The sequence below is a fragment of the Opisthocomus hoazin genome, chromosome Z (genome assembly GCF_030867145.1).
Source record: "Opisthocomus hoazin isolate bOpiHoa1 chromosome Z, bOpiHoa1.hap1, whole genome shotgun sequence".
Lineage (NCBI taxonomy): Eukaryota > Metazoa > Chordata > Aves > Opisthocomiformes > Opisthocomidae > Opisthocomus > Opisthocomus hoazin.
Window position 1 is genome coordinate 79899375 of NC_134454.1, and position 16816 is coordinate 79916190.

General features: G+C 54.2%; 1 protein-coding gene across 5 annotated transcripts in view; it reads right to left on the reverse strand.

The window, feature by feature from the left end:
• The window catches only part of CNTFR (ciliary neurotrophic factor receptor), a 213335-nt gene extending 202109 nt beyond the window's left edge, over positions 1-11226 (reverse strand). For 3 of the 5 annotated variants that reach the window (XM_075411628.1, XM_075411625.1, XM_075411627.1), the window contains exon 1: positions 11077-11226. The gene's annotated coding sequence lies outside the window, so the exon portion shown is untranslated. Of the gene's footprint in view, positions 1-8706; positions 8880-11076 lie in introns of all 5 variants that reach the window. The other 2 variants (XM_075411630.1, XM_075411626.1) reach the window with 1 other exon arrangement.
• Positions 11227-16816: the final 5590 nt, after the last annotated feature.

Here is a 16816-nt window from a genome sequence, read left to right on the forward strand (position 1 = left end):
ACGCAGGTCAATTTGTGTCTCTGCTGTTAAGCAGCTGCTTGATGTCCTCCATGGGCACAGCAATGAGTGACGAGGCTGCAAGAGGGCCATTGGTCAGGTTAAATTGGCATCACTCTACTGAGTTATGTGGTATCCTCTGAACTGCCATCCCTCCTGGAAAACACTGTTCAGGCATAGCTCAGGCAGCTCCTGACAGACGCTGCACAGGGTTTGGTGACTGTGAAGTGGGAGGTGAGAGCCTGGCAAAACCCAGTAAAATATGTCTGTCTCAGGATTGACTGTATTATGAGGCCAGATCAGGGAGGAGGCTTGCACAAGAGGAAAGCGTAGATTTAAAACTGTATGTCAGAAAACCCTCAAAAATGCCATGAGCACAAAAGACGGAGCTGGCTGCTGGTCCTGTGACCAAGGGATGGCTCCAGCTCCAGTGCCTGCAGTCACCCCTAGCTCTCTGCACTAGCTGCTCCAGACCAGAGGTGACACCATCCCCTTCTAGTGCCGGGAAATCGGCGCAGAGCCCAGCGACCTCTGCTCCCAGCTCACACGGTGGCAGAAGGTTGTGACTGCCTTGGAAGGACTACGACACACCAGAGCTTGCAAATACATGTTCTGGGGAGGCTTCTCCTCTCCCCAAGCTGACTTCCAGCTGGAGACGCATGTCTGTGCTTGTCCCCAAGGCTGACAGCCGCGATAGAGGCATCCTCTAGTGCCGCTCCCTGCATGGCAAAGCGTTAGAGTGACAGCCTCTGGGGAGGAGAGAGCTATTTACTCACCACACATGAACAAGTGCTCGCCTTCCTCGCTGAAATCCAGCATGCGAACCACTGATTAGTGTCACTCGTTCTGGCTGTCTAAAGGCAGACACCCAGCCTGCTGGGACTCTGCTGAGAGCCCACCAGCTCATTGCACGCGTGCTCATCACTAAGACCTAGGTCAGATGCAGGCTGGAGGAGGAGGAATGGATTGCTTGTAAGTTCCTGTCACTGCCCTCTCCAGCCCAGCACCTCTTTCCCAATGCAAGCCCTGGCTTTGTCTGCTGCTTTTGAACTCCCTCTGCCAACCGATTCCAGCATGGCCTGAGCAACAGGGAAAAAGGAAGCTGAAATCTGTTTCTCTTCATGCATCCACCAGCTGAGCTGTTGCTCCAGCCCCCATGTATTACTGCCAGTGACAGCAGACGCAAGAGGAACCCAGCTGGACTCCTCCAAGGCAGGGATGGAGCAGGGTGAACTATTGCAGGGCCAGTACTTAAGAGAAATGCATCTTCATCTTGACAACTCAGCAAATTTGATCTGGAGCTGGCAAGAAAGAATGTAAAGCCTTTAAATGTCATCTCAGGGGTTTGGCTGCCAGAAGAACTAGAGACAGACAGACAGATAAGCACACAGCGCTGCACAGAGAGCCAGATGCCCTGCTTTGGTCTACTCAGAGTGTCTACTAATGTGTCCCGCAGCTGGCATGAGCTGTCAGCAACTCAAGAAATCTGGTTTTCTGCCACCAGCTCTGCTCTGGGAACTCAAGGAAATCCCAAAGCCACTCCAGGTTTCATTTTCCCCTCTTTGCAGGCAATGATGCTTCCCTGCAACCCCAGGTTGTGGCAAGGTTAAAGGCTGACCCTGGTAATGTACTACAGCAAGCAGTCTTGGGGAACCCTCCACGTCCAAATGCAGATGTGCAATAAGCCAAACATCTTGTTTGTGTCCTACACCCAAAGACAGGTCAGATCATACCAATTCCTTGTTGTAAGAGGGAAAATCAAAACCATCAACCCATCGCCATTGCCACCTCTGACCTGCGCAAGTTACATCATCTTCTCCGTCTTCCCTCTGCCAGCCCTGGGGAGACAGCAAGCCCATCGGTGCACAACTGGCTCTGCCCTGTGCACAAGGCAGCCCTACTTGGAAAAAACCAGCATTGCTGGCCTGGCTGCAGGTAAAGATGTGCCAAAACTAGGAATCACACAGGAAATACTAGGAAACACTGCATGCCCTTAAAGTTAAGGACCCACCGTGGCTGTTGGAGAAATTACTCTTCATCCTTGCTTTGTGGAGGAGCAAGATAGGGTGAACCTGAAGTCACTGACCCAAAACAGAGAGGGCTGGCATGCAGCAGAGTTGTCTGTACAACAAAAATCACTGCACAGGGTGGAGGTATGGAGCACTGACTATCCCTCTCCCAGCCCTAGTCCCATCTGAACGTGCACCACAAACTCGGTGTGTCTCAGCATTGCTGGGAGAGGGCAACGCACACCAAACTGGAGCCCAGCAAGCAGGATGCGTGGATGGGAAATGGTTGATGCAGCTGGCTGGACTTCTAAAGGATAGATACCTTCATTGGGAGTCCCACGGTACATGCTTGGGATGTCCTGCTACACTTGGGTTTCACAGAGCTCAAACTGCACCTTCTCCTGGCAAAGTAACTCTAGCTGCAGCCAAAAAGGAGGATCCCACCAAATCTTCTGGTAGTTCAGATCTTACAGAAATGCCCCATTGAAAGGGCAAGGGGTTTCTGCCAGATGGCATAGCACACCTGTGGCATGGCCACAAATATTGTCCGGCCAATATTCTCCCTCCTGCATAGATTTCAGCATTAGCCGGTGCTCTGTACCCCGTCACAGCACTTGCTTTCATGCACGAAATAAAAACTAGCCTCACCAACATACCCAATGGGCCTGTCAAACTAATCACGTTAGGAGGACTGGAAACACACCAGCAGCAAGAGCCGGCCCCTGCTCCAGAGCCCTTGCAGAAATCATGCATCCAGGAGACGGAAAAGCCTCTGTCGTTCCCGGAACCAGGTCAATAAAAGCACAGACAACTCCATCCAGAGAGAGACTTTTTTATGAATCAGAAGAAAGAGCAGCTTCAGCTCCCCCAGCTGCAAATAGGTGGGCAGGCACAAAGAGCCAGCACGGAAACGTGTCTGTGCAACACGTGTGGGGAATCAGCCGCCCCGCACATGTCTGGGGTAAGGGGTGAGAGGAAACCTCTCGAACGAGAGCTGTGAAAAACAGTGACTGCTGCTTGGTGAGATTTCTCCCACCCCCCCCCCCGGCCGGGTTCCCAAAACAAACAGCCTCCCACCAATACAGGTGTTTAGTATGCAGGGGGGAGAGAACAGGCTAGGCAGAGATTTCAAAGCTGAGCAATCCCAGGCGGCTTTGAATGGCCTCATATTCAGGGTAAGTGAACGCACCCTTTGGGGAGCAAAAAAATCCAGAACACACTTTGTCCAGGTGCCTCCGGAACAAAACTGTCCCCTCCCCAAGCCCACAGTTGTATGTGGGTGCGCCTTTGCCATAATGCTGCTATTTCTACAGCTCTTTGCTAAGTGAGAAGCCCAGAGGACTGGACAGAGCTTTTTTTTTTTTTTTTTGATCGAATCTCAGAGCAGCAGCGCATTTTGTTCTCTCTCCTTCTTAATGTATTTATTGTCCAAGCCCTTAGTTCAGATGCACAGAAGAGGATAAATCACACATTGGCAAAGCCTGGCACAGGCTGCCTGCCCTTTGCATTTGAGAACCGCGCTCTAACCGCAGGAGAGGTTCTGTCCTCATGATCACCAGCAATTTTTAGGCCATGGACGAAAGGACCACAGTGCAGAGAGTTTACCTATATTCCAAGCAGATACAAGGCTGTTTTATTATATGTAATATTGTTTAATTTCACAAGTGAATGCTCATGCCTGGCCCCAAGGAACCCAGCCCAGCCTGCCTTCTCCAAGCATGCTGGCAGCAGCAGCAGATCCCTCCTTCCGCATTGCTCAGCTTGCAAAGCTCCAGCAAAGGGAACTTTACACCTCTCACAGATGATCCCATGCAGCATGCAATAGCTGCTGTGCCTGCACGGGATTTGGGCAGCGATCAGCTGGCTCATCCACAGCTCTGCTGCTGGGCGTTTGCAAATCATGCAGCAATCAGGCGCCTTGGTGGTCACCCTATAAGAAGATATTTCTGGAGCAAAGAAGATGGAGCGGTCAAAAAGCAGCTGCCTTCTCTACCTCCCCGTGCATCACCTATAACACCATGGCACCCCAAAATGCAGTGTCTCCCCCCGCAGTCCTGGGAAGCCATGGCAATAGCATGGAGTAGGGATAGCTGGGTGGGTCAGCCACGGCAGCATCCTACAAGTTACTACGTCCCCAGTGTCCAAGTTATTCTTACTTGTGCTCCAGAGACTGGGAAAGCCACCAGAGACCACGAGAAGTAGCAAAATACCAGGCTGCAACTTTGTGAACAATATGCATTCACTAGCTTAACACCCACCTAATTAAACACAAGTGCATCCCTCACTACTTGCTAGCATAGGGATGTGCCTGGTCATGCGTTTGGTTTAGGAGGCCTAAGATGGTACCTACAAAAGCAAAGCTGGTCATCAGTCCCTCTGCAGAGGAAGACTGCTCCCAGCACTGATGAACCTGACCCTGCCTTGCCCCAAGATCTCCTGCTCTTCCCAGCAAAACAGGAATAACGGTAGCTCCTTCCTCCCAGGGAGATCTGAGATGTCCACTGCTACTGCCAGAGCTGATTATTGCCCTCAGGGTAAATTTGGGTGCTGAGAGGCTGGATTCAAACCTTCCTGGCAATTCAGAGGGCTCTGACTGTGGGGGACCTCGGCTGTCATGAGGGAGAAAATGCTTTTGCTCACTGATGCTGGGAATGACAACAGACTCTGCTCCACGGTCATCCACCAGCCAACTCCCAGGCTCCACCTGGCTCCTACCGGCTGTTAGCATCGCCGATTGGAATGGGCAGCTCATACTGTCTTCTCCTTGCAGGGAGGAGTGAACTGACTCAGTAAATACCGATTGACTTGCTGGACAAAAAGCAGGGAGTGAGAGCATCCCCAGAGCAGCCGTCAGTCCCTCCTCTTGGAGGGGGACCAACCACCCCACCACCCAGGTCTGGGTCAACGGAGGTCCAGGCTGCAAGTTGCTTCCAGCATCAGGGCAAAGCCTCCCCAGCTGCCTCTCCCCCTCACCCAGCATTTCTTGGGCCGCTTCCCCCACCAGTTCTCCCCCTCACAGGGTGTGTTACGTAGTATTTAAATGCAACCAGGTCCAGGCAAGCCAGGTTTCGGCTGATCTCACGTCCCCTCTACAAGGCAAGGCTACGAGAGGGGTCATGATCCTTCCACCAGCTGCTGCAAAGGCAGCTGTGACTACAGCACAGCATCATTTATTGCAAACTCTTCCAGCCTTACTCCTCCAGCCTTCCCTGTGCAGGGAGCAGCAGAAAGTGATCCCCCGGGGGAAAAGAGAGAGATTTCCCATGTAATGGGCACTAGTATTAATTCTTCCATCTGCCGCAGCTTTCCTTTCATTCTGCAACTTCATGAGCATCACTCGATGCTGGCAGCAGCCCCGGAGGGCATCGAAAGTCACCTGGAGGAAAACAGCTTCTTCCAGCGCCGGCATCCGGGCTGCCTCCCAGATGGAGCGCGGCAGCCCTGGCCGCATATGACCACGCCGCCCAGACAGCTCACAGCCGCGCCGGCCGATCAGCGGTGCCTCCAGAGGGTTTCGATGACATCTTTAGGGTGTCACGGCAAGTTAGAGCCCTGACTATACCCTCTAATTAGGTAACACCTTCAGACAAATCACCCCCTTCTCTTCAAACCATGTCATGCCTTTGGATACAATCCCTAATTGACTTAAAAGTAGACTCAGCACTTCTTCCCGGACCTCCTTCCACTTCACAAGGCATTTCAAAATAAATAAACCCCTGGTCTTCAGCCCTGGCTCAGAAACCGGCTGGGGAAGTGCCCTTGCCTCTGCACAGACACGCACACGCATGGCCGGACACAAAACCTCTATCAAAGGCAGAAAGCAAACGCACTGACGCAGCAGCATCATCCTCCTCTGATCTCTCGTTTCTTGCCATCCTAGTGCTACTTTCAACAACAGCCAGCAAAGCCTTTTCTAGGAGAACAGGAGTATTTGCGATGCGTCAATGTCCTACTAAAAAAAATATTGCCTGGGGGCTTGCAAGAGAAGCCGTGCTCCAGCAAAGGAGCCTGGTATCTGGTGACAGAAGGCATTAAAAAACCTAACCATTTAGAAATTAATATGCCAGAACGTTATCAAGCATCAACATTTCAATCCAGAAGCTTGATTTCTGTTTTCATTAGGCAATGAACAAACTGAAACGATCTGAATGTTTTCAGTTTCCCACTAGTGCAAAATTTTAAGTAGATAGGCAAAAAATCCCCACCATCATAACTGCAAACATGCTGAACAAAAACTATCAAAATTCATAGAAGATAAATATTGAGTCCTTCCAAGCCTGCTATGAGAACAATGTCTCTTTATTTGCTTTTCACGAGACTTGTTATAACAAGAGAGAGACTCCAGTATACAGTGTTTTAATATACATACACGCATTCACAGCTGGAATAATAGATTTTAAGGACAGACGACAATATTACAGCTGAATGTATGCAGAAATGCATAAACATGCCTTCAAAAAACACATTCTTTGCACCCTACCCAGATATATACACGGACACATGTACAATATATATACATACACACCCCCACCTTGCTTCAGGTCGATCAGAACCATTCATTAAATCAGACTCTCTAAAGTTTCTGCTGCTTCGGAAAAACACGACCCTGAGGAGACATCACACGTGAACTTAACATCCAGAAGAAAATGAAACCATAACGTGCTTCATCTTGAAAAGCCGGCCCTGAATCTAACATAATCCCTGCTCTGGACAATGCCTCTGGAGAGTCATTAAAACCATGCTAGGTGTTTTCCTGGATTTCCCAAACTCCCCAGAGACTCCCTGGCACTCTGGCTGCGTCCATCTCCCCCTTGCTTCGGAGATGTTTCCGTCTGAGCGCTCCCACCGCCAGCGACAAGCAGACCCGGCGGAGCAGCAGTCGGAGAGCCGCGTCCTGCCCTTGCCGCGGGACGAGCTACTCCGGGGCAGCCCTTGGGGTTTGACACTCTGGTTCCCACAAAACGTTCGGGCGTGTGTGTGTGTGGGGGGGGATGATGTATGGGCTCCAAGGGTCAAGATCGGCTTCGCATCCTCCGTCCCCGACAACGGGATTCCAGCAGATCTCGTGCCCCCTAGTGTCATCCCGGCGAACGGACCGCCAGCGGGCACCGGGTACCACCCGGCCCGGGCACTGCCCTTGCTTATCTCACAGTAAAGCCGGCACCGCATCATCCTGGTACCCACAGTGCAGTTAAATGCCACTTCCAACAGTTCAGGTGCAGGGCAGCATGAGCTCGCTGGCCCTCCCGAGCATCCCCTGGGCAGCGATAGCCCTCCCCCTCAAAGAGTCCCCATGCCCAAGATGGGGGACTGCACCCCCATTACGCTCCCGCAGAGCCTCAGCAAGATCTGCCCCACCAGCAGATAGCCCGAGCGGTGTCCCTGGAGAGGGGCCAAGAGGAGGAGGCTGAGAGCATCTGCGGTGGAAACTGTCCAGAATACAACTCCTCCTAAAAATAGATGGTCCCTGGAAGGGCACGGCCCTTCCAGTTAATGGAAACGCTCGGCGCTAGGAGCCCAGGGTTTGGGATGACAAGACTTCAAAGTGTATGAACGCAAGACACCACCGCCTTTGTACAAAGTCCCCTTTCGTCCCCTTGAGAGCACCTGTGGCATCTAGCTCTGACCGTTAGCACAAGAAACAGTGCACAAAACCAGCCCCGAACCCAGCATCTCTGCCCGTCAGCCTGCTCTGACCAAGCGACAAGATCCAGTACCTCCCAGGAAAACGCCCACGCTGCCTGCAATACTAATAGGCGCAACTGGTCCAGACCCCACACAGAGAGCACCTACACAAGAGGCGTGTGCTGGACAGGAGCAAAGGAAAAGAGCGCTGAGCCCATGCACTGCCTCAGTTTCCCCATCTGTCCAGCAGCGCCGATGCTGCTTGCCGTCTCTTATTTTGCTCATCCCTCCTCATTCAGCTATTAGCTCTAGTGGGGAGAGGCACCCCACGGACAGCACCTAGAGCACCGGCCCCTTCCAGTGTGTGCTAGCAGCATGCCAGTGAACCTCAGCAGCTCATCGCCAAAATTTGGAGGAATTCTCCCCAGGGCACTGACCTGGGTATGCTGCTTTCTTCTGCAACACCGAGCAGGGACTATAGCTTAGAATAATGGGGAAGTAACTCAGTTCAGTGCTGACAAAGCATCACAAGCCCCAGCGGGGTGGGAGGGGAGGAGGTGTCCTTCCCTCACGCTGCCATGCCTGGTATACATCATGTTTAGGGCCAGGCATACGTCACCTACACAAAATGGACAAATTGGAGGGATTTCAGAAAAACGAGTGACAAAAATGATCAGGAGGCAGAAGGGATTGATTTACAAGCGGAGATTAAAAGACCTGCGATCAGTCTAGCTGGGCTGAGCAAGTACTGACAGAAGCAGTCGGATGCTAATCTGCAAATGGGATGAAAACGATATGGGAAAGAATAATTCAGCATCTTCAGCAGAAATGGGATGAAATTAAGGGGAACTGAGTAGGTAGGTTAAAAAAACCCAAAACAACCAATCCAAAATAAGACCTCTTTCTTAGTAGTGCATGACTTTGTCTCTATCAAAACACACAGAGTCCCCAAAACTCTTTCTGCCTAGGACAAGGACCCTTGGGAGTAACCATGCCTCGGTGCCCAAGAAGGTGTGCATACACACACACACATGCACACACACACACACAAAGCCCTTTCCCACCCCTGACTCACACTCCGGAACGCAGCAGGGCCTCCACGTTAACCCGAGAGGATGGAGGCTTCAGGCTTGCAGGAAAGCAGCGGAGAGCGACGGCTAAAGCCACCGGGAGCAGTGGGAGGGTCCCCGCAGAGGGATGGCTTTGCTTTCCCAGGTCTTCACGGGCGAAAGGTGCTGAGGCGGCTTCCTGCAAAGTCGCAGGAGTGAGCTCAGCTGCGAGCACTCAGATATTTACACACAAACAGCACATTACTCAGCAACTCCCATTTGTCAGGCGTAATGGCAGCGGCAGACAATAATAAACGACAGAGCCGAGAGACAGGCTCCCCAGACGCACACCCAGCCCCTGCCTGAGCTGGAGCAGGATGCATTCCTCCGGCTTGCCAGGGAATAAATCGAGAGTGGCCAGGAGCTGGGGCTCACACCCACAAAACTCCTGCTGCTGGCTTCGGAGGGTCAGCCACGTCTTCAAAAGCTGAGCCTTTGCTGCACAGTTCTTTTTATGTGTACGTGCATCATAAGCTTTGTGGCTCCGAGAGGTACCAGGGCTTACTCTTTCCCAAGTCCAGGAGGTGCTGAGCACCTTCTACTGGGATGGGGACGCAGCGCCTTGGCAGGATAGTGTCCTTTCGGGGTAAATCAGACCAAAGATAACGCACAGTCATCAGATAGTGGTTTGGCCTGCCTTGACAACAAGGCTCTGATGAAGTTCTCCTAAAGGGCTGTTGCAAAGAAGTCTGCCAGGCACTGGGCTCTCATTTCCAGAGCACAGCCCTTCTCAGAAAAGTCCACCCTCCCCAGCGAGCTCTGGTCCCAGGACCTGGTCCTAGCGACATGCCCAGTCGGACACAAGCATCCGTTGCACATCTCCAGCCATCACGGCAAAGCTCTGACTCTTCACGGAGGCGCAGGGCAGGGAGCAAGAACGGCTGCTCCCACATATTTGCACTTCTTGCGGGAAGCAGCCGGTGTCCCTGCCTCACTGCCCGCACACACAGCCGGCAGGACCAGCAGTGGCGTGCAGGTCCCGTCCATCACGGAGGCAAACAACGCGTGTGCACTGAGAGCGGGCACGGTCAGAGTTAAATTAGCAAAATCCTAGCAGAAGTCAGAAAGTTCCTGAGCAAAAAGCAGTCTGAGGAAAGGACCTCCTGGACTACGCCACAAATTAAAACACAAAGAGACACAAAACAGAAATCAAACAGCTTCGCAAGCAGTCCCCTTCCTGCAACCTGCACTCTGTACAGACCCTAAGCATGTGTCTATGAGGATGAGGTGGGGAAGCAAGGGGCTTTCTCAGACAGTGAGGGAGAAGTGCCGATCTGTATACCAAAAAAGTTCAGCGGATTAAGAAACAACTGCCAGAGGAGCCAGGGAAGCCGAAACATGCGGACCAGGTTCTGTCCCCAGCAAAGGCAGAAGAAATCGGCTCACGCGCTCGTTGGAGCCCCAGTCTGGTTTTAAGGTTGCGGTGGGGGAAGCCACCAAGATCTGGAAATGTCAGGGAGTTTGTGCAGCAAAGGGATCGGTGTGTATTATGCAATTCTGGAAAGCAGCCCTCGTACTCGCGCTCGGGATGAGCTGCCTAGCCCAGGGAGAGCAGTTCCGTAGCAGCACCGAGCAAATGCTTTTCTCACAAAAATCACACAGCCCTCCTCAAAAATAAAAAGAATATTAAGAATAATAAAGAAAATCAGCATCGCCACAGCGGAGGACGGGGCAGGTTGCACCTTTGGAGAAACGAAGAAATAAAAAACCACCACAATTCTGCCCTCCTGCCCAGGAAACCCACGGACTCCGGTTTACAAAGAGCCACCCCGCAACCTCCGGCTCACGCAATGCAGCGGGAGGGAGGGCTCGCCCCTCTCCCTCCCCAGCCTTCAACCCGACGCCGCTCGGCAGCGGCCGCGATCCCCTCCCCGCCGGCGAAGGGGGTCCAGCTGCCCTGGGGAGGATGGGGGTGGGGGTGGGGGTGCGGGACGCCCCCCAGCATCCCTCCCCGCCCGGAACGCACACGGGCACGGACGGCGGAGCGGGACAGTAAGTTGCCCGAATGGTCTCCCCGCGGGCTTCTCCCCTACACCGGCGGGCCCCCGCGGCTGGGGCACGGACACGCGTGGGCGCGCTGGGGAAATGTGCTCGGCTGCGGGGCGGGAGGGCAGACCGCGGACGGGGGGAGGGGGTGTGAGGGGAAACCAGCGCTCCCCCCCCCCCCCCCCCCCGCCCTTTCCCCTCCCAGCAAGGCACCGGCGCTTGGGCGGCGGGCAGAGGGGCTCGCCTCCGCTGACCCCCGCGCCCTCCTCCGTCCCGCGGGTGGGCAGGGAGGGGTTGTGGGGGACGGGACACCCCGCACCGCCCTCCGGCCCCGTCCGCCCGGTACTCACGGCGCCCTCCTCGCCGCCGCTCCCGGCGCTACCCCATGCAACCACCGGCTGCTTCTGCACCGGCTCGGGGGCTATAAGCTCTTTTAAACTCCAGCACGTAACCCATGTGACCGCAGAAGCCACTGGTAAGGAGCGCCGGGGAGCCAGCGATGAGCTCAGCCCGCACCCCCCCCCTACCGCCCCCCCCTTCGCCCCCCCCCCCCCAACCCCCGGCACAGCGCCGCGGACGCGCTCCCGGGCCCCGCCGCGCCGCGCGCTCCCGCGCGCGCACACGCGCGCGCGCGCCGACACGCACCCACGCGCGCCCGCCCCTCCCCACCCCCACCCTTTCCCCCGCACGCCCGCGCGCGCACCGTCTCGCACGACACCCCCCCCCCCCCGGCTCCACGCGTGCTTCACCCGCTCGAGGGCCACCACACAGACCCGCGGGGTCCCCCCGTGGCGCGTGCGTGGGGGGTCTCCCCGCTCCCCACCGCAGGGACCGCGACGTCGCGGACGGCGTGGGGCCGGCCGCGTGTGCGGGACAGCCCGGCCGCGGCACGGCGGGGTTCGGGGACGCCGGGACGGGACGCGCCGAGGCGGGGACGGGAGCGGGGTGCGAGGGTCTGGGGGGCGGAGGGCTGGGACGGGGCTGGCCTGGCCGCGCAGGTGCGGGCGCGGGGGGACGCGCCGGCGACACGTGTGAGGAGGCAGAGCTGGCAGGCGGCGGGCTTCGCCGAGAGCTGAGTTATGGAAAATGACTCTTTCCAAGGAATTGCTAAAATTAAAGCGGCGGCGAGGCCAAAGGAGCAGGAGCCAAAGGGGAGGGTGAGCAAGGACAGCCGAGCGGCCTCCGGGCAAGGATGGACAGGAGCCTGAGGAGAAGGCTCCCACCCCGACTCCTGCCACCCCCCGCGGGCAACCGCAGACGCCCGAGGTTGGGGGGGATTTGGGGAGAGGCTTTTTGGGGAGCCCCGCAGAGCCCTACAGCTCGTTACGGAAGCGGTGGCAGGGCTGGGGTGCTGCTCCCTGGACATCAGCGTTCGGGTCAGCAGTAAGGGCTGTTTCAGCTTCCAGATATCCGAGCGTTCCCAGCACAAACCCCCGTGACTCAGGAAACCACGCATGCGAGAAAACTTCGCAGAGAGAACTCGGGAGAAATACTCCCGCTGGCGTGCTCCCGCTTCCCCTGGCATCCCAGGGCTTCTCCTGGGCTGCAGAAAACAACAGCAGTGACAACAACAATACTACTTTCTCCCTGATCTTCCCGTTAAAGCAAAGAAAAGGAGAAGGTGGCCTTTGGGCAGACCTACAAAACCGACCTGTTCCGTTCCAACTAGTGTTAATCAAATTAAAGATACCACCCCTCCCCGCAGTCCTGGCCTCACGCGATGTCACGCCGGCAGAGGAAGGGGGCTGGGTGGAAGCCAGGTTTCGTCTAGTTTTTCATTGATGCTGCTGAAAGCCACTATTAATTGGACGGAAATAATGATGTTTTGTCTCAGATGAAGGTCCGCAATAAATTATCTGTTTATAGTTACTGGTTTTATCCATGAAGAATAACCAGCAGGTTGGGGCTCTGGGGGAACTGGTCATAGATAATGGCCGGTCCTGAAAAACGGGAGGGAAAACTAAGAGCAGAGAGGGGATGTGTCCAAGGCTGCTCAGCAGGTTGCAGCAGAGCTGGCGAGTTGCCCTCCTGCCCAGAGACTCTGGGCTAGATTTAAATAGCCGTGAAATGGAAGGAGAGGAAAGAAAATCCCAAACCCTTTTCCTCCCTCTTCACCCCTCCAGCCCTGCTGTCAGCCAGGCTCAGGGCTGAAAAAGAAGGAGTAAAAGCTGCGCGGGAAGCAGCAGCTCTCAGATGCCACTGGGAAACATGTCAGGAGAGCAGCTGGTTTTGTGTGGACAGGGGTGGACAGATGCTGCAGCACCAGTAGGTCCAGGAAGAGAGCTGGACCCGCGGAGAAGATTCTCCACTAGCTTATGAGCCAGCTTCAGAGACTGCTTTTCCCATCCACTGTATCCCAGTGGGAGCCACTTAGGGAAAGCAAGGGGCTCATCACAAGCCTGTACATTGATGTTCAGCCAGGAGACTGTCACCAAAAATGTCACCCTACCCCATTACGTGCCGCCCACCTGCCTCCGGCAGCAGTGGTACCCTGAGCCGGAGAGCGGATGCTGCACAGCTGCATGGCGAGAGCACGACAGAGCTGAGCCATGCTCAGATCCTGAACTTTCTGGGCTGGACCTGGCCAGCTGTAAAGCAACACAGATCCCTTGGACACCCGAGCCCGAAGCTCAGGGGACAGCATTTGCCTGGCCGTGCCCCGGACCTCGGTATATATAAGGTGAGAATCTGAGCTAGTGTCTTTCCAAACTGTTTATTTGATACTTTGTGGCAAACATCTGACTAAATTACTCACAGATTATTCAACCATCGGGAGAGCTGATTGAATGATTACTGGTGAATCATTTGTTCAAAGCAAAATGCCCAGATTCCTGCACTGAACTGCTGGCGGGCGACGCGCAGTTTCAGCCCTCCGAAATCCCTGAGCTCACATCAGCCCCTCAGGCTCCGCTCCTCGCTCACGGCTCCCTGAAAATATCCGCCCCCTGCCCGACCCCTTGCCACCGGCGGGAGCAAGGTGAATAGGAGACGTGGGGAACCATTCCTTGAATTCCTGCTGGACTTCAGGCGAACAACAACACAGCAGGCTGAGCTCGAAGCCTTGTCTCTCGCCTTTGCACAAAAGAGGGGGAAAAACCCCACAACAATGGTGAGGAAGCATACAGGGTAGGCAAAGAAAGCGGCTGACCTGGCGTGCCGCAGGCCAGAAAGAAGTACAAATGGTCTTGCAAAGAAGCAGGAAAAGATGGGAGCTACGGAGCTGACGAGCTTTCTAGCAGCCCAATTTAATCATCTTCTCAGCAAATGCTCCCCACGAGGAACAAGAGGGGAAAGCAAGATCATGAAAAGATTGCAGGCAAAGGAATTCTGCCGGTACCCCTGTACTGATTAAAATTCCTCAGGACTCATGGCAGGAGAGATTATTTTATGTAAAACTTCACCTTGTCTTCATTACATTTGCCAAACTTCTTCCTGTGTAGATAGCGGGGAGCGGCGGGAGGTGCGTGCAAAAGACAAAGATGGAGATAATAAGTACAGGGCTTGGCTGAAGCTTTCCAGCCTGTTACCCATGTGCCTGGGGAGGCTGAGGGTGGTGAGCATCTGCGTGCGTGCACACAGCAAGGTGCGAGCCAGGAGAGGCTGTGGGGACCTACTGGAGCCTGGACAGGGCGTGACGTGGCTGTATGTGTGTGCAACAGTTCGTGTGGGAGAAAATCCTACCCCTGGATGCAACCTTGGTCACGGGTGTCAAGCGGCTCGGGCGTGAGTGGTTAGCACGATTTGGGATGCAGAGGGGCGCAGAGGGACCCACGTCCCACCGGTCAGCTAAAATACGTGAGTAAAGTTTCCGTGTGGGGAAGGATGTCAGGTTCAGTGCACGCTGTTATCAAACCGCTCCTGGAAAACAGAGACTGGCATATGGCAAGACCCCTCGCTGCTACTGCCGGGTAAGATTTCGATGACAAAGTACAGCCTGACACCTGTTATAAATAACGTCCGTCCCATCACCCACCCAGCACGTGGCCCACTGCTGCCAGCTCCTCGCTCGGAAGAGGCTCAGCGTGGAATGAAAGCCATATTTAAAATACGTTTTCGCATATGTTTTTCTGAGCAAGGAACAACAGGAGAGGAGCCTGGAAAAGGTTTCCACCAGTGCTTTTTTCCCTTGGTGCCACAAGCACAACCCCATACAATCTCACGTGAGAACCGAGAACCTAAAGCCATCATGTTCTGCATCACTGTTTCACGAATATCCTGGATTACAGGATGGCTGTCGCCATGCTCCTGGAACTGGGAAACGAGCACCGTAATCCTCTGTGTTTGCCCAGTGGGGTGTTTTTCCCCCATAGATCAGGACTTCTTACAGGAGCGGGCCGGTGCTGTCCCACTGTCGGGGTTGGGGGCCGTGGAAGTGTCCAGAGGGATGTGGCTGGCACGGGGCACACACAGGCTAGTGTGCATCTTCAGGAGGGCACCCGGGCACCCTGCCACCAGCCCCTCCCGTAGCAGGATTGCACCCAAACCTCCTTAGGGTCTGCAATATTTTACGTATGGCGGAGGTAATCTCACTGCCATCAAGAAAGCAAGGATGTCCTGATGGTTGGATTGGGAACCCCTGCCACAAACCCTACTAGTCACGAGTCGAGTGTGAGACCATCCCAAGCTGTGGCCCGTGCCAGCACGGCTGGTTCGTCCCCCACGATCTCCCTGCAGATTAGCGCCTTGAGGCAGGCCAGTGTCTGCTGCAGCGTGGCTCCTTGCTCTGGTTGCAGGACTGGCTTCTGTCATGAATCATCCTCCTCGCATAGAAAGCAGAAGCCAGGGATTAGAGCGGTTTGAAGTTTTTAGCATGAAAAGGTCAGGTTTAAAAGAAAAAAGTGAAAGAGCTGCTTTTTGAAAGTCTTTTGGTGAGGAGTTAGCAAACCCCTGCCCCCACAATTTTCAAAAGTGTTCTTTTTTTGGGGGGGAGAGATTAATTTTGTTTCACTTTCTCTTTTTGCCTTTAGCCGAAAAGTAGGATTCCCTCAGAAAACCACACAGGGGGTAAATGCAATATTGCAGTTAAAAAAATTCTGGGAAATGTCAGGAAAAATCGAAGGTGACTCAGTTCCAAACTCTGCAAGTCAGAAACACCTGGGAAGCATCAGTGCCGGCTGCGGGGAGCAGGGGAAGGAGAGGAGGGAGAGCTCCCCATCTCTGCCAGCAGCCCCCATGAGCTCCTGTTTGCTGCATTCAGGGGGGAGGGCCACAGTGGGAAGTCGTCATCCCAAACAGGATGCCTGGAAAGAGACGCCACCGCCACCCCCGTTCCCGTGCCCCCCGCTATTTGGGTCTCAATGAGTATTAACCTTTCAAAGGTGCATTTCTTGCAATGATTTCCTGTGTTTCTCCTCTCTAGCCTTCAGAGCAAACTCCTATGAGCCCAGAAGCTCAACCAAGCAAGTGAAACCCTCTTGGTCTAAACCCCATCCTGATCCCATAGCTCCTTGTTGCCTCTGTGTGGGGCATGTCTATACCACGAGGAAGGGTGACTCCCATGGTCACTAACGAAGACAGTACAGGCACGGTTACATACCATATAGCCCTTATGTAACAAAGGAGAAATACTCCCTCTTCTTGCTTCTCCTGCACCCTCTACCGTGTTCCCCTTTCTCCATCTCCTCTCCTTCATTAGCCATGTCCCAGCTAGCCCTTCCTTCAGCCTCACCACTGCCGAGACAAACACTGAACAAATGTTTGCGTTTTTCTCCCACGACCTGGCAAAATCGCGTGGTGTTAAGCACACCTGCCTGTTTACCCCTGTTGAAATGTTTCACTTGTGACCCTCTAACACCACTCTTTTTTTTCGGTATAGATTAGTTTGGCTCCTGCTCAGAACTGGGAAGCAGACCGTTTCTTTACAAAAGTACCAGAATGGGACATTAAGACAGATTGTGTAATTGCTTTTTATCATGTCCTCAGAGCAGGAAGGGCACCAACACATTCCTCTTCTCAAGACTTCAGTTCTGAGAATTTCCCATTGAAAACCACCTTTTTTTCTCCCCCAAAAAAAGTCTCAGACAGACTCAGCTTGGAGTCTTTTATCTGAGCCCAAGCACATCTGTTTTCACATGGGGACTGATGGGTGTC